The sequence below is a fragment of the Centroberyx gerrardi genome, chromosome 21, assembly GCF_048128805.1.
Source record: "Centroberyx gerrardi isolate f3 chromosome 21, fCenGer3.hap1.cur.20231027, whole genome shotgun sequence".
Classification (NCBI taxonomy): Eukaryota; Metazoa; Chordata; class Actinopteri; order Beryciformes; family Berycidae; genus Centroberyx; species Centroberyx gerrardi.
In genome coordinates this window covers 5,159,537-5,178,258 of record NC_136017.1, presented here as the reverse complement: position 1 = coordinate 5,178,258, position 18,722 = coordinate 5,159,537, and positions in this window count along the sequence as shown.

The following is an 18,722-nucleotide window of genomic DNA, read 5'->3' as shown; positions in this document are numbered from 1 at the left end:
TTGTTCAACGAAACCCATAGCATGTTGTGTCATGATGTTTTTCTCTGCAGGGAGTCAGATGGTTTTATAAGTCTCTTGGGGTTTCTTAGTCTCACCTGCACAGCTTGGATTTATTTTTTCCCCCTCTTTTCTATAACAATAATAATAATAAATAATAAACGTATAAACTATATAGCACCTTTCAAAACAATTGTTACAAAGTGCTTAATGACAAATAAAAGCATAGAGTAAAAATATAAAGAAAGTAGTATCGATAAGAATAAAACAACAAAAAAAGCAACAAGAACAATGAAGTAAATAATAGAACAATTGCAAAACAAGGAATAGGAATATTTGTACGTGCAAATAAAATAAAGTAAAACTAAACTGAACAATATGGGATATTACAACAAAAATCTATTGGTGTATGACCTGAATATTCTTGCACTAGCATTGCAAGCAAATAAATATCTTTTGCCTCTAATAACTGAAAAAAAACAAAACAAATGTTAGGATAAGGACTAAAAGGATTTTCAGATCACAATAATATGAGCTTCTTATAAAACTGACCTCTTCTTTCAGGTCATTGTATTGCAAGTTGTATTAGTTGGGATTTTCTGATATGAGTGGAGTCACCAGTTGTTAGACAGTTGATGTAAACGCATGTTAAAGCAAAAACTGGAAAAAAAAAAAAAAAGGTAACTGATCCTCATCTCACCTAAAAACAATAAAGGGGTTTTCTAAATGATTGTTTTCATTAAGTGTCCTGTGTGTTTTAGGCTTTGCTTTTGGATCAGATGATTGGACGTTTGTTTGGGAATGTGTGTCCAATCAGAGGAGGGCATGAGAGGACCCTGTTTGCATTTCAAAGTAAAGGCCTTTTTAATCTTTATCATTTTAAAATGTTAGAAAAAATTCTCATGTGTCTTGGCTCACTCCCTGTATGAAACACGTCAGAATAAACGCTTTTTTAAAAATGTCATGTTTGTTTTTTTATGTTTGACACTGTCAGTTTAACACAGTTTGTCTCTGTCTTCTTGTGTTTTGTGTTTCTCTCGACTCGGACTGAACTTCACTTTGAACTTCCAGTCCTGCCAGCTCATTTTCTGCCTCTAATCTGTTTCTATGAGATCAGATCAACTGGAATTAAAGACAAATCACAGCGGTCCTATAAATGGATTATTGAGGCTGCATGCAAACACGCCACAGAGATTGGATATCATATCACTAATAGGAATGATAACTAATCTATCTGCATGGCACTATTCTTAGCAACGTTACAAAGTGCAGCAAAATTAAAACAAACAACAAAAAAATGCTGTAATAAAGGGAAGACTCACCCAGTTACAGTCTGTTGAAAGTGTCTGAGTGACTATTGACTGACTGACTAGTGATTGCTAGTAATGACTGGGCAACAGATTGAACTGAGACAGAGAGATAAGGAAGGTGAGGAAAAGAAAGAAAGAGAGAAGAGAAGAGAAGAGAAGAGACAAACTGACCAAACCTTCACATACTGTACATCACATTCATCATATGTAATATACTAATAATACTAATTTCGCAACCAATATCTCAATATTGAAGGATTTAATGGATGGGTGACAAGCTGTGATTTTCAGAAAACAGAAATTACCGAGAAAAATTGGCCAGAAAAAAACAAAACAGAAAGAAAGAAAGAAAGAAAGAAAGAAAGAAAGAAAGAAAGAAAGGAGGTGAGGGCAAGAAAGAAAGAAAGAAAGAAAGAAGGAACAGCCACAGTCAGCCAGAGAACAACCTGACCAAACCTTCACACACTTCACATTCATTTGCAATAACAATACTAATTTGATGACTAATATCTCAATATACAAGGAAGGAGGAAAGAAAGAAAGAAAGAAAGAAAGAAATTAAGACAGAAAGAAAGAAAGAAAGAAAGAAAGAAAGAAAGAAAAGAAACTGACCAAACCTTCACACGTCACACTCATCACGTCCTAACAATACTCATTTCATGACTAATATCTCTATATACAAGGTTTTAAAGTGATGCTGTTGTACGTGTATGAATGTGCAGTGTGTGTGTGTGTATGTGCAGTGTGTGTGTGTGTGTGTGTGTGTGTGTGTGTGTGTGACTCAGCGGGGGCAGTATCAGGCCTGTGAGCTCGTCTATTTTTAACGCGGGGGCGACAGCTGCCCCAGAGACTGTCAGGCCCGAGCGCCGCAGCTCACTGAAGGCCACAGACACACTGAGCCCGAGGCGAGGGAACCAAAGAAACACACCCAGAGCCTCGAAAACACACTCGAAAAACTGACAACACCCTTCGCTACACACCAAACTCTTCTTCTGTGGTTTCCTACCTCTGTCCTGACGGTGTTGTGCTCGTCGTCGTCCGCCTTCCTGAAGGAGTTTCGTCCACGTTTGCGTCGTTCAGTCGGCGGAGACTGACACAAGGACCTAAAGTTAGAGAGAGTCCCCCCTGCACTGGCACCCACCTACCCCCCCCCCCACCCCACCCTCCCACCCACTTATCAGCACCCCCCCCCTCCCCCCTCCGCCCCTGTCTGACACCTTACACCCCTGTGATGTCACGACCGCCGCACAAGCTAGAAACACTGCAGATACACCGACACACAGGCAGAGAAAGAGACACATTAATGCACACACACATTCCCACAGCACCAATACACACACACACAGACGCACACATACACACACACACACATACAGGTGTACACACAACTACACAAACTCTCACACAGACACACAACACATGCAAAGACGTAAAAAGATACTGTACATTCACATAAAAAAAGCCAATAAAAGCCAAACAGAAGCAGTTTTCTACTTCTGTGTCTTGCTCAAAGACACTTCAGCAGTCAGGAGGGTTCGAACCCGCGACCCTCAGCCCCTAGGTCAGCACTTCCAAGGATTTTTAAGCAGGTGACCCCATACCACGCCTTGGAAAACCTTGACGTCCTTAACATGTGAAACACAGGGAAATGATGCATGGAAAGCAAGAATCCGACTATTGGCCTCATTCTAAAAATGATAATATTCAGATTAAGTGTTTCCAAGTGTCGCTTATAGAACCGTTCCATTCATATTCCTGTTTCCATTAACAGGACAAAGGAGAATCACCGGAGACACAGACAGTTAAAGACTTTATTGAAGGTGCAAATGGACAAAATCCTGAGCATGGCTGACAGTTTCAGCAAAATGTTGGACTTCTTTTTTCTGCTGTCAGTCGTCTTTTTCCTCTGGAAACAAGTTCGCGACCTCTAACTGGATTAAGGTGTTTACGGTCTAAAATGCTCCTCAATAATGAGACTAACATCAGAATACTCCACATGTCTTAATGTGATTCTGCTTGCTCCGACTATGACCTTATTCAGGTTAAGATCATCAGAACATGGCAGTTTCTTAATCAGACTATTGTCTTACCGTAAAACTTCAATTAACAGCCCGGGCTGTTATTTGCTTCAAACACTGAACTCAACCGGCCTATATTTGGGACAGGCGTCTATATGGGACAGGCCTTTAATTCCTAAAACTCTTGCTCAGCAAAGATGGGAAATACTATCAAATTGTTTATTTACTGGTAAACCAGTATGAATATTACTTGTATAAAAATTAGGCTATCGAATAACATATCAATTACGAATCATTCATTTGATCTCGCTCTGAGAGACTCGGTTGGGACTCGGCTTTTAATTGAAGTTTTACGGTAATTGGGTTTTTTGATTATTGCTGACCATGTAAACATAGTCATTGTTGGCTACTGATGAGAGTGTACAGTGCCTTGCTCTGTTGAGCTGCAGAGGGGATTGAACCCTTAACCCTGGTAGTGTTAGTACAATAGTCTATCCATTACACATGAAGCTGGATCTGAGGTAGTCTCATGATGTTGCTGCAATTCAGAGAGAACAGAGCTTACAGTGGACGTGAACATGGGCCAGTTCGGTCTGAGGCAAGTGGATCTTAACAACAAAATCAAACTTTTGAGGATCTATTTTTCAGAGACGCTCAGTATTTTGCAGTATTATGCTACAGAAGGAAGCCATTGCATCAGATCTTGTTTTTATCTCACGCTGCTTCTTGCTGCACAGTATGCAGTCAAGATTTCCTCCAAGGTTTCGCATCAGTCGTGTTTGGACAAACAAGGACAAACAGTTAACATGTCTTCCCCCATCTGGACCAATCAGTAACAAATATGTCACCTTGTTTTGACCTGTAATTGCAGTGAGATGCATCATTTCCCCAAGTTTTGTCAAAATCTGTACATTTGTTCAATAGAAATAGCTGCTAGCGATTCACATTTACATCCGTTTCAACCTTTAAATCTGTCAGTGAAGACGCTGCCTCTTCATTTATTTAACTGTATTATTTTCAGCATGCTTGGCTGTTGTAATTATTTGTTTTCTTATCTTCAGTACTCTCTCTGTGTCTTATTTCTATCTATCTCCTGCTGACCCAGTTCCCCCACATGCAGGGATCAATAAAGATTCATTGCAGAGACGGATAATCTGATTGGCTCTTGTTCCTCTTTGCTTTTGGATAAGATGATTGGAGGTTCGTTTGGGAATGTGTGTTCAGTCTGAGGAGCGCATGAGGCGATCCTTTATATTTATACCCATGTTAGACCAGAACACTATTTCCTGAAACAATGTGAACCCTTTTGTTTACTTGTGTGTGTGTGTGTGTGTGTGTGTGTGTGCGTGTGTGTGTTATCTACAGCTGACAATTGCCTTGGCTATTTATAAGCTCAGAATGCAGACTAATTTAAGTCACAGGGTCACACACACACACACACACACACGCACACACACACACACACACACACACACACACACCACATATTGAGGTCATTGTACATTGTGTATTAGTAATATGAGTGACTTCCTGGCTTGAAAACATTTATTCAAATGTCGTGCTGGAGTAGAGTTTGACCGATGAGTTTTTGAAGGCTGATACAGATTCTGATATTTAGTTTGAGGGTGCAGAGTTTTTTGGATGTTCAATATCAAAAAAAACAAAAAACAACTTTGCTTGAGTAAAGCAGCTACATAAAATGTTTATACTTTTATTTTTTATACTTTTACACTACATTTCAAGTAAATATCTAACTCTAATTCTCCAGGGCAGCAGCAGAGAAACATGCTTGTCCTACTAGGTGTGTGTGTGTGTGTGTGTGTGTGTGTGTGTGTGTGTGTGGGTGCTAGACCAAACTGTAGAAACAGACGCAGAGGAGGTGAACAGAATAGACTTTATTCATTTAAGTGGAAAAGTGCTTAAAGCGGACGACAAAACGACACAATTCTCCCCCTGAATCCAACATATAGAAAAACTAAACCACTGCTTATGGCTCTGTGCCTGTTTCTGAACAGATTTATAGATTATAATTTTTTTTTTTCTCCCAACCAGTGTAACATTTTACTGATTTCTTCCACTCTTCAGCTCTCAGCAGCCAACAGAAGGAATTAAGTGCCATATATTCCTAAACCACACTAAGGAAAAAAAAAAAACATTAAGGGAATACCTTGACTTTATGATTTTCAGTTGGTTATTTCTCCTCACCTGCTCACATTGTAGTAAAAAGTTTCTACCCTTGTTCTTTAGTTACCCTAAAATGGCTGGTTAGCATTATTAGCATTTCTCAGTCTAAACGGAGGGTAGACCTAGCGAGCTAGCTAACGACACGCGGCTAGCTGTGCTCCTTAAAGTGAGGAAAGCTATTGATGCTAACACACCAAACTGTCTAATGAGGAAGAATCATTAAGAATCAGAAAGGTAAAATACTTTTGATCATTTTTGATTCTTACTGATTCTTCCTTGCACATTTTTTTTTTTAAAGAATGGCTTGTTAGTGTTGATAGCATTCCTCACTTTAACCAAGGAGCACACGGCTAGCCACAAGCTAACTAGCCGACTACATCCAGCTAGCTGCGCCCATTGGTTAAAGTGAGGAATGCTATCAATGCTAACAAGTCATTTTAAGAAAAACTGAGGAAGAAGCAGCATTAAAGCCTTTCCACTTTTCTTTAACAGAAAACGTTTCTACCCAACAAGACAAAGATCTAATAAACCTGACAAACCTGAAGAACATCCATGTTGGATAAACCTTGTCTGTTAGTTTTTATAAATGGTGAAAAGGAGCTAATAGTGAGCGTGTTTTTACCGATGTTCTGCTGATTTACTCTCTATTTCCAGGCATATAGGAGTGGCACGTGTTACTCAAACAGACCGCTGAGAACTCAACAAAATGGACGAGGAACCACAGAGGAACAAGAAACGATTACTGGTCTGTAAAAAAGGCACGTACAGGCACAGAAATATCAATCTATAACGGCACGACAACCGACAGCAAGAGCAACATCACAGAGAGAGAAACACAGTGACGGCACGACATCGCTGCTGGCTAAGATCCCAATATCAGGAGTGAGGGAGGGAATTATAAAACCATCGCTTTTTTTAATCTGTGGTCCATTTTCAAGGTCCAAGTGCTGTCTGGGGTCGCTTTCGCTTTTCATTGATCCTTGATTAGCACCGGTGTCAGACTCTGAGCATTTGGATAAAATGTGGACAGATCGGACAACTTTGAACAGACAGATGAACGGCAGCCATCTTGAGAATACTTACAGGTACATTAAGGGAACAAAATATTGGGACCACCTTCCTGACATTGAGTTGAAACCGCTTTTACGCAATTATTTCTCAATTGTCAAGGCTTTAAAATGTTTCTTCTCCTGTCTCCTCTTCTTCATCTCCATCAATTTAACAGATTAAATCAATAAATTTTGACATTAACACACTTCTTTCTATTCCACTGAAAGAGGAGGACGTCCCAATATTTAGCAAACTTAATGCATATTGCTCTCTTTTACGATCTTTGATTTTCCCGGCCGAAAGATGAATCCTGAAAACTGATTTCGCTGGGGACGCCGATTTTTCTCAGTCTAATTCCATATGAAGAGTTCATTTCCAAAACGCCAAAAATATATCCGTCTTAAGAAGAAAAACAAAAAAAGAAAAACTACCTGAGTGTTTGTCATTCAATATCTTAAAATATAGAGAACACAGCCTGTAAGAGTGTTAGCATTTCGTCTAAAATTACCCATTATTTTTCATAAAAGTTACATCATTTGTGTTTTAAATAACTGTGAGGTGTTTTTAAAATGGTGGATGTATTGTTTTGGAAAGAGAGTCTTCATATGCTCTCTGGAAAATAAAAAGGCATCCAGTTTAAATAAAGTGGCTGATGTAGTACAGATAAATATTAGAGTAGTGGCGGTTTGTTCTGGTTGCACCAAACCTCCTGTGCGTGATGCATAGAGATCCACAGGTTTAAATTCACAGCATGCGTCTTCCTGAGGGGGTTGATTCCTGACCTCTTATCGGAACATTTTCAAAAATAACTATCTCAGTTGTATTGAAGAGTATTTTGGATTAAAGATATTGTTGAAGGTCAATCATTGTCACAGTGTGCAAGACAGTGGCTTTCTCCTTGAAATCTCCCCGTGTAAATATTGCCCAGAGAGAACACAGCAGGCCAAAATACTGAGGGATGAGGATGAAAGAGGGATGATGTGAGAGAGAGAGAGAGAGAGAGAGAGAGAAAGAGAGAGAGAGAGAGAGACAGAAGCCCCTTTCACACATGCAGAAGTAAAAATACCAAACACTTTCTGGTTACAGCTTCACAAATTCTAAGATTTGCTGCTTTTCTCTGTTTCACATCGTTATAAAATGAAAACTTTGGGGGTTTTTTTGGCTGCTGCTCAGACTAAGTCAGCAATTTTAAGAATCACTTTGGGCTCTGGTGACTTGTGACGGGCGTTTGCCATTATTTTTGACATGTTACAGACTAAATGATTAATCGATTAATGAAAAAACATAAATAATGTTTTGGTTGCAGGCCTAATTTAATTCTGCAACTCACAGCAGCATTTGTGGGGATTTTTTGGGGGAAAATGCTCACGCTGCCGGAAAAGTTAAATCTTACAGGTTCTTTGTGTGAAAAGGGCTGAAGTGAGAGAGAGAGAGAGAGAGAGAGAGAGAGAGATGAAACAGCAAAGGAGAAATTCAGGAGAAAAAGAGTGAGAGAGGCAGACAGAGTGAGAGAGGTTCTGAATGCTAAATGTACCCAGCAGTTCATTTCTCTCATCCACACTTAAAAACAACCCAAATTTCAGCATGTTTATGCTTCCTTGACATCAAATGGCACTGCACTTTTTTTTATTTTTTTCCTGAGTATGACATGCGACCCTGACTCTGATGCTCTGCAGAGGCAGCCATGGCTGGGAACAGTAGCATGCTGCAATGTGGCCTCTATGTTAACATGTTTGACAAATGTAAAGCTGCACTAGGCGACTTTGCACTTTGGCGACCCCAAATGGCAGCGAAACATAACACAGAATGTTTCTTTAAAGTTTGAAGACCTTCATTACCCATAAATCATGTAATGTGACGTCAGTAAACTGCAACTAAAAGTCTTTTGGCAGCAGTTTCAGCCATCGTTGGTGAGTCCAGCTTTTTGGACTCATCACTGTTTGAGTGACCGTACCAGAAATCTGATATTAATTTGAGCAAATAGGGCGAAACTGCAGCGTCTCAATTAATAGAAATGAGACGCGTTTCTCTGTTGCAGCCCCATTTTGTGATTTAGGCTGATAAAACAGGTGTATTTTTACATGAAAACCTTGCCTAGTGCAGCTTTAACAATAGTTCTAAGTATAAGTTTGGTCCTCAGATGTACAACTGCTTCTGATTTGGATTTGGCGACAGAATCTCCCAAAACCAGAACAACATTAAGGTCTTGGGGTGCCTTCACACAGAGAGGTTGGAGAGAAATGTTGCCAGGTTTGCATTTACACAGCAATGCACAGTCTAGTGTCTTTCCATTTCTTAAGGGCAGTTGATAGTACAGCGATTTATGATCGTCACCACCGGCGATGATGATTATGATCGTTGCGATGGTTGTTGCGCCCATCGCTGAGACTTAAATTGGATTGAACTTTGACCCCATCGCTGGCTCAGTTGTCATGACAACATTATGGAACTCTCTTATCCTAACGTCGATGAATTCTCTGAGCTAAAATTAAACGGTAATCAACAGCTCTGGAAGACCGTACTTTTGTAATAGACTGTAGAATAAAACGTACACTGAGGAGACAATTTATGCTATTTATCTAGACCTGGATAAAGACAATAGATTTACTTGAATGAAACTTCTTATTTAAAAAGAAAGAGTGAAAAATAACATTGCAAAAGCAGTTACATAACATGTAGGTGCATTAGGCTATTCTGCAGACTGGTTTACAAACTGTATTATTATTATTTTCCTTTCAAATGGTTAAATTTTCAATTAGTGCAATTAAGAAAATATATTTGGTTACATGGCGTTATTAAAAGCAGACTGCAGCAGCTGGTTGGAGGCGGTGGAGGTATTTGCATTACTTTGAACTGATGGAAGAAAAGGGTCAGAACATTACTGTTACTGTACATCTGAGAACTGAAAGCACTCGCCAACGTGTTGTGAGCGCTACCCGCTGTTTATTTTGTAGACCAGACATGATTAATCAAGGCTGCCTCTGTGATCATACTAGTTTACCATAAAGACGATCAGACCCCGAATAAATGAGAGCTGCTTGTTAAGTAGATAACAGATAAGTAGATAACAGATAAGTAGATAACAGCAGTGTACTCGGTGATGATTTCTATAGCCTGCTAGTGAGAACATCACCAGAAGACAGAAAAGTTGTTACGTTTTTAAGCGGGTAACTTGAAAGCACTCGACTGAGTTACTTTTAATAACTTAGTAAAGTAACTAGTTGCTGTTTAGAACTATAGTAACAAAGTAAAGTAACTAGATGAGAGCAAATGACTGAACCTCTGCGATACGTTCTATAATCGCTCTAGTGTTTATACTTTTTATGAGCAACAGCGTCCAAAATCAAAGTTGAGCGATGATGTAATGTTGGTGACTTTGCAGCGATGTGCATCGGGCGATCATAAATCGTTGTACTATAAACTGTCCTTCAGGCAGACAGCAGAGCCTGCGCTGTTCTCTCATCCACAAACAACGTCTGTTTGTTGCATTTTTCTCATCGTTTTCAATGAGAGGTTTGGACTTCTGCTAGCTAGCTTGTGTCCGCTGTGCCCTGCAGGTCCAAGTCCTATTAGACAGTCTTCCAGGTATTCTTCTCTTTCTTGGAAACTCGGAGATGGAGTGGAACAGAACAGAATAGGAATAGATTTTTGTATCGAACCAGAATGTTACAGCAGATATTCGCTTTGTACTCACATCTTCCAAACAAGGCTGAGAAGCAGTCCTCACTTTTAACATTGATCTTGCTGCAGAACATTTCAGCAAAGTGTGTTTAAGAGTTTTTCAGAGTCTTTGGAAAGTGTTTCAGTGTGTTTCAGTGTGTGTGTGTGTGTCCTTGTCCATTGTTCAGCCCTTGTTGTCGACAGCAACAGGCAGCAGAGGCACAGCCACTTCGCTCTTCTCTGCCTCGCCGCCGTCCTTCGCCACCAGCGCTCCGTTCGCCGCTTTCCTCCTGACCTGGAAGTCGGCCAGCTGCTTCTTCTTCTCCTCCTCCTCAGACTCTTCCCTCAGCAGAGGCGGGAACTCCTGGCCGTACGTCGGCGCCAAACACGGCACCAGATGCACCTCGCCGCTTTCGTTCATGAGCTGAACGCAGGTGTAGAAGTCCTGCGGCGAACGCCCGGCGGGGGCGACGGCGGAGGGCTCGGGGTTCGGAGCGGCGTCGGCGGGGCCGGGATGTCCCATCACGCTGTAGTCCGTCCCCGGGAGCGACATGATCCCCGGCCACGCCCACGGGGAGGGAGCGTCCGGCGCTGGAGCTTCGGGAGCCGGGGAGCAGTAAGGGGCGAGGTTTTGCATGTAGGAGGCCGGATTTTGGACCGTGAAGTGGCGGCGGGCGGCCACGGGGGTCGGGCCGCGGGGAACCATCAGGACGTCCCGCTCCCCGTCCGCCGGGTCAACCGGGACGACGCAGTCCCTCGGCAGGGAGACGCAGCCGTTGTCGCTGCTCACCTGGTCCCACACCTCCTCGCTGTACCTGGGAGGACTGTAGCTGTGGAAGGAGCTGAAGTGACGGTCGATTTCATCCATGTGACCCTTCTGAGGAGGAAGGGGTGGGGAGAGAGGGAGGGAGGCGAGAGAGGGAGAGGAAAGGGATGGAGAGATGGAGGAGAGAGGTGAAAGGGATGGAGAGAAGGAGGGAGGAGAAAGGAAAAGGCAGGGAGAGAAGGAGATAAAAAAAAAGCAAAAGGTAAGGAGGGAAGAAGAGAGGAGAGAGGAGAAAGCGAAAGTTAGGGAGAAAAGGAGGGAGGAGAGAGGAAGAGGTAGGGAGGGAAAGAGGGATGACAAAGCGAAAGGTTAGGAGAGAAGAAGGGAGGAGAAAACAAAAGGTAAGGATAGAAGGAAGGAGGGAAAAGGAACAGGTAGGGAAAGAAGGAAGGAGAGAGAGGAAAAAATAGGGAGGGAAGAAGGGATGAGAAAGCGAAAGGTTAGGAGAGAAGAAGGGAGGAGAAAGCAAAAGGGGAGAAGGTGGAAGGAAAAGGCAAACAGAGAAAAGGAGGGAGGACAGAGGAACAGGTATCGGGTATGGAAGCAGAAAACGAACAAAGGAATGAGGAGGAACAAGAGAGAAAAAAAAACGACAGAAGAGGCCGTTATTGCACATCCCTGAAACATAATGCATTATGTGTGTGTGTGTGTGTGTGTGTGTGTGCTCTTACCTTCAGCAGCAGCGGGTCAATGCCAATAATCCGAGGCTTTGGAATGGGTGGCAGGAAGTACGCTTTTATCCTGCAGATAAAAACATGAAGAAATGAGCCATGAGGGCACTCACACACTCACACACACACTCACACACACACACACACGCAAACATACCCACCCACACACTGACTAACCAAATACACTATTCATGTGTCGTATATTGCATCTTACAGATAAGACACAAGTCCTAACGAGCTGCATAATGTCCTACCATAATCACCTTATTTTAAACATAACCAGTTATGCTAATGTGGTTAATTAAATTAATTAATGCATTAATTACCAAATATTTCTATGTCAACACTTGTTTTTCACATGGGCGGTATTAAAAGTTTCAGGAAAATCAGTTTTTCCTCATTAATATGCTAATTTATGGAGCAAGCTGCTTCAAAATCTAATCAGATCATTTACTTCAGTGGTTCTCAACTTGGGGGTCGGGACCTTCCAGAGGGGCACAAGATTTTGGCGGGTTGGGAGATGATTTATTGGATAGGAAAAAAACATGTTTCTACTATACAATGTAATTTTTCAGATTTTTCTCTTAATTTTTGCTTTTTTCTCATCAAAATAAAGAGATTGGAAGCACCCTACCTGTGCATCAAAATAGTTGTTAAAGCTTCAAAAGCGCATAAATGAACAACAGCGCATAATGAGCAGGTGAACATACTGTATAGGCTGTAAACATGCAGAATATGCAACGTGTTTCGAGCTCAGTGCTCGTCCTCAGGCAGCAGTTTTGCTTTTTTCTTGTGAAACCCTGAATAGTTCTCAGCCTCTAGGCCTCCTCTGATAATCAAATGAAATGACCTGAAAAGGGAAAATCATTTTTGGGGTGAACTGTTCGCCTCCTTGCTTATGCAGCCTGTGACGGGGGGGGGGGGGGGGGGGGGCGAATAGACATTGCTTTGTTTTAAGGGTCACAAGCAAAAAATAAAATAATGTCCCGCATACCAAGTGCCGTGCTGGCAAGACATAAAAATATGTTTTGTGTTTTCTTTTACTTGTTTACATCTGTTTGTCATTTGTCCATATTTTATGCATTCTCTACTGAACAACAAACAGTGTGTGAATGGAAGCCATTATAAGGATGATGGGTTTGGGACTCGGGGTATCTGCGGGTTTCAGAAAGCCAAATTTAAGACTTTTTAAGACCTTTTTTTAATGCTGCCTGGAATTCAATTTAAGACCGATTTAAAAACCAAAATAAAGAAACACAGCTGGCAAAATCAGATTATTTCTGACTGAACACAGCTGAGGAAAGTTCTGAAACTATAAATGGGCAGAATAAGAAAAAGGACACCAGGAAAAATGTTAAGTGTATTTATGTTAAATGTTAAGGGACATGAAGTCCAGTGTGTTTACTAAAGCAGACAAGATACATATTGTACTACTAACCCTGTTCTGTATTAATTCAAGAGTAGACATTAAGACATTTCAATACTTTTTAAAGGCCTTAGATTTAGCTAATTTACTTTAAGACTTTTTCAGACATTTTAAGGACCCACAGATACTCTGATACTGTATGTTTACACATCATCCCTTCTGACCACCCAGCAAAAGCAAACTGGGAAGGCATGTTAATGAAATGTAATGCATCCTAATGAGTACAGATCCTGCACGGTCCCGATGACGCATAGACCTAATTAACTATTAATTTACAGTAACTGAATCTCAGCTGGCTCCCTGGCTGATCAGCTGCCTCCGTCTCCTCTATGTAGTAAACAGTAAACACAGCTTGTTTTATTATAAAGCACCAGAGTACGTGTTGTCTTAACGTTCATAGAAACAATTAGCTTCACGTGTCGTCATACATCTCTGCTATAATTCATTAGATGCTGCTCAGTAAACACCAGGCTTGATCTGTGATGAAGTTTGAAGAATACAGGTGGAGGAGTGAAGCGTTTCGCTCTGGATTGACAGACTTGAATTGATCCCTAACCCTGGTGCTTTGGTTAAAAACCTCGGGGCCCTGGGACCTCAGTGATGCACTTTACTCCACATTGATAGCATTTCACTTTGCGGAGTGAGTGCTGGGGTTTTTTTCCATTGCACCAGCATCACTCTGTAGCTACACTGGTCCTGCTATGGCTTTGCTACAGGCTCAGCAGGCTTTGGGTTTCCATGGGAATACTAAGAAGGTGTTGGAAAGCAGCAGAAACCAGCATGTCGCCCTCACAGCACCCTCCAGTGCCAAATCATGAACAAAACTAACACTTTACTTATTACAGTCTATTAACCTGTGTGTTAACCTATGGAAATGTACCATATGTACTCGCCCAGCTCTAATGTACACAATAATACTGCGTAGGTACTTGATGAAAATCTCCCCAATACATAATGTACTTAAAACGGTTTAACACACTCCACTCGAATGGCTTCATTATGTATCAGAGAATTTTTCATCAAGTACCTACACAGTAATAGTGTGGACTTACAATACTTTAATACACTGGAAAAAGTCCATTGTGTGGTCATTGTGTGCCAAAGTGGTACTTATACAGTGGACAAAGATAAACTAGAAAAACAAGTAGATTTTTTTTTTTTTTATCCATGTTTTTACATTTTTCAGTGTGTCATCAGTGATTTGGCTTTGGCCCGGGTCACAAAATGCTTTCTACATGCCAAAGACTTCTGTCAATCACAGTAAAATGAACAAGCAAATGTTTGTGTGATGTTTTTGCAGGATAAGAGATTATTTCCTAGCGTGCTTCAGTGTGGGAGGGAGAGACACTTCACAAGGCAGCAGCAGCATTTTTACTTTTTTCACTGATTCTGCTTCTCTATTCAGAGGTTTGTCATAATATTAATGTGTTTTCAAGTGTCTGTGCAAGAGAGCTACAGGCAGAGAGGTTTGTGTGTGTGTGTGTGTGTGTGTGTGTGTGCGTGTGTGTGTCTCACCTCTTGCTCTGTGGAATGATACCGAAGCCAACACCCAGCAGAGCCACAACACCGACTCCCGTCACCAGAATCAGAACCAGGAGTTTACCTGCATGGGATCGATCACAGAATATTTATTCACACTCCCCCTTTCCTTTCTCTCTATTCATTTCATCTCTCTCTCTCTTCTCTCTCTCTTTCCCTTCGTCTGTTTCCTCTCCCTCCATTCCTCTCCTCCTTCCTTGATTGCTTCTGCCTCAGTTTTTACCTTCAGGGCTACAAATTTGATTGAAAACTAAAATTAAATTACAGTATTAGATGATGCAATTTTCTAATTATGAGAGGATGCTTTTTTTTTTCTTCTTCTAACTGCTCACAGCGAGCCCACACATTTTCATCAGGAAATGTATTTTCTACAACATCATCGTCGTGGCTGTCGTCACGGTAACCCCTCCGACGCTGCGTACCTGCAGGCGGCCTGGCGGGGATGGTCACGAGCAGCGAGGAGCTCCACTTGCTCCACAGGCCGTAGTTGTGCGACCGGCAGCGAACTCGGACCACGTATTCTCCGACAGGCAGGCCGAGCAGCTCCACGTGAGACTCGCGCAGAAGCTGCTTCACCTGGGAACAAGAACGACGTGCAGGTTCTCCTTTAGCGCAAGTGCTGTACTGTCCCATGGAGCAGATTTTGATCGGAAAACAAGCAAGCAGGAGAAGAAAGTGCAGAAGAGCACAAACCGCTGCATCAACAAAAAATAAAACGACCAATATGGTAAAGAAACTGAGGGAAAAACGTCACCATGGGAAAGAAGTTACAACAAATCTTAGTGGTACAAACTGAGATTGCCCCTGAAAAGGACAAAAATGGCCCAGAAAATCTTGTATGTTCACATGTTGTTACCAGTGTTTTATCTCAGAGTGACGATTTCAGATTGGTGGTCATTCCAGGGTACTGAGTTTTTTTCTCATCAGTATACTGCGTTGATGGAAATTACACACACAGTCAAGGTCTCCAGCTTAAACAAGTTTAAATTTAATGCTATTTGGGGTTTTACATTCCTTTGCCTCAATTAAATGATCAAATGATTCAAAATCTGGCAGGCCTCCTGCCACCTTGGACCAGCCCAGAGTCACGACTGACTGTTGTTAAAACCTTGCTTCTCAATGGCAAAGATACAGGAGTACAGGAATTACACCAGTGTTATCTACAGCAGTGATTCTCAACCTTTCAAGGACCCCTAGTTTAGTCCACATTAGAGCCACGGACCCCCATTTGATGAGATTTTTTATCTCTGACCCATATCTGAGAATATTTTCATTGTTAGATATGATTTTGTCCAGATTCCCATAGCTATCTGTATTGTAGGTAGAGAAATAACAGAGAAACTATGATCAAAACAGTCATTCTTCTACATTCTCTAATAGTGTTAACTTCTTGTAAATTAAATAATGGTAAAGTTTAACATTTCATCAATTTGCTGGGGACCCCCTAGAACCCCCTCAAGGACCCATGGTGGTCCCCGGACCCCACGTTGAGAACCACTGATCTAGAGGAAGTAACTACCACCGAGCATGTTTAGAGCGGTTTATTCAAACTCTGGAGTCTGAGTCCTCTAACAAGAGAATTGCGGTGTGATTCATTAGGAGTGAGAACGTAATCCAACAAAATACAGGAAATCACCCCAAAAAACAAGGGGATTATGGGTAGAAGGAGACGGATGTTGACATGTGATAGCCAGCAGAAAGCCGAGCAGAGCAAAATGAAGTCTGGACTGATGCTCATATTCAGCTGTTTCTTCATGTGTTCATAACTGGTGTGAAGATCAGAGAAGAAGCGTACAGGGACTGGAGTCGATTTGTTTTGACTCCTCCCACAAAAATCTCTAACCTGCAGGATGACAGGTGAGCAAAACTCTGTCCAATGAACGAGCTGCTTGTGAGTCATGTGACTTTTGTTTACAAGCCCTGGTTCACTTATAATTGGTCGGTGTGAACCTAAAATGAACCAAATCTAAAAATGCAGCAACGTCAACTTTTCCGCTCCGGTTCGGACCAAAGAAAACAAACCGTGGGTGTGATCGCACCCTAAATTTGTCACATTACAGAAGCTGCATCTATATCTTTGTATCTTCATAGATATGCGTCAGCGCCCCCTACCTTCCAGTTGTCGGGCTCGGTGACTCGGCGGTACTGCAGCTCGTACACCAGCGTGATCCAGCCGAACTGCAGGTCAGAGGGCACCGGGTAGGTCCAGGACAGCAGCGCAGTGTGGCCCATCTCATCCCCACCAGCATCAGTTAACATGTAGGTCAGGTTGACCGGTGCTTCTGTCTGCACTGTGGAGGACACACACACACACACACACACACACACACACACACACACACACACACACAGGGTCTAAGGAACATAGTCTGGCATTCAACAGGCTGTCAGATGATTTAATGTCTTAATGCTTCAATCAGCATTTAGATTTCATGTCTAAAGAAATGAGACACATTTATGATGGAAAAACGTAAAAACAAGATATTGATTTTTGTATTTCTCGAGACAAAAACACTTCTGATAAAAAGAATTACCAGAATCCAGGACCACAAATCACTTGATCATTTGATTTTTGTTTTTACTTGTATTTGCTCAGTAACCATTTGATTATTTGACTTTCTACCATCTACTATATATCTCTATCGACAGTTGACAGCTGAACAGACAGAGAAGAGAGAAACTTCAAACTGCATCAACAGAAAACCCAAGCTCCGCCCACACTGTTTGATTGACAGGTGATCTCTGGGAAGTGCAGAGCAGGAACACCACAGCAGTGAGCGCTGAGCAACAAAGATGGAGACCGAATAACGCTGTGGTTGCTAAGGACTAAAAGATTATCGGTCCTGGCAACAACACATTCAGTCCCGTGGATCGCGGCATTCAAATGGTCATGAGGTTAACAAGCAAATAAAAGTGAATGAAATAACAATCTGTGCTATAAAGAGGAGCCAGGCTGCAAACACCTCCAACCAGGCTCTAAAAATAAACATATGGGAAAGAATTAATTCTTTCACAGGCACTAAAAAGGGAAAAAACACTCAATTTAATGGTATTTATAGATATATCTTTGCTGTTTCGATGGTCTGTTGTTGGGAAGAAGATCAGGAGTAAAAGCAGTGCAGCTTGACCCACATTTCAATTTGAAGACTCATGACATGAAGAGTCTATAATGAATTTACAAAGAGGAAGGAAAGCAGACACACTGTTTTCTATCCAGTAATACTCAAGACAGGAATGAGTGAGTTTTGTTCCAAACGTGGATATTAAACAAAAACAAATTACACCTTCTTTTACAGAATGATTGACCGAACAAAATGAAAATGAATGATGGTACTTTTAGGATAGAAGATAACTTAGTTGGTAAAAGTTGTTAGTTGTCTTAGTTGGATTCTCTTTTTATCAGAGATTTGAAAGACAAACTTCAGGTTATTTTAGTCTAAAATGGGTAAATAATGCCTATATGACTTTCTCTCCTCTTCTTTCATTTATATCGTCCAGTAGTATCGTCCCAGTTCAGCGTCTTGCTCAAGGGCACTTCAACACGACACGCGCCCGATGCTGCAGAGGGGATTGAACTTGTGACCCTTCAGCTACATGACAGTCTCTCTAACCCCTAGACCTGCCGCCGCCCGCCGCGTCTTTTTTCGCGAGGATTCACTTCACGGAGCGACGAACCCTGACCGCCGTTTGATCTGAAACCTGAAACAGACGAGCGATTATTACTGCAGTCACACGGAGGAACATGAGTCTCCTCCACACGCATGTCGGCTCTGATGAATTACATACGGCCCACTGCACACGCGCCTGAATTTGCACATGACGAGCTCCTATAGGGTCGTGCAGAGTTGCAGAGTTCATGTGGAGGAGGAAACGTCAAATTCTGCAGCAGCTGGATGATAGAAGACATTTTTTTCCAAATCAAATTAGGTTAACTGTTGGTGAGAACTTCACCCTGTTGTCACTAAAAAACATTTTCTCATTGACACCCACGTACTTTTGCAATTATGCAATTTAGGTTTAAGAGCCCAAGAACCATGAATC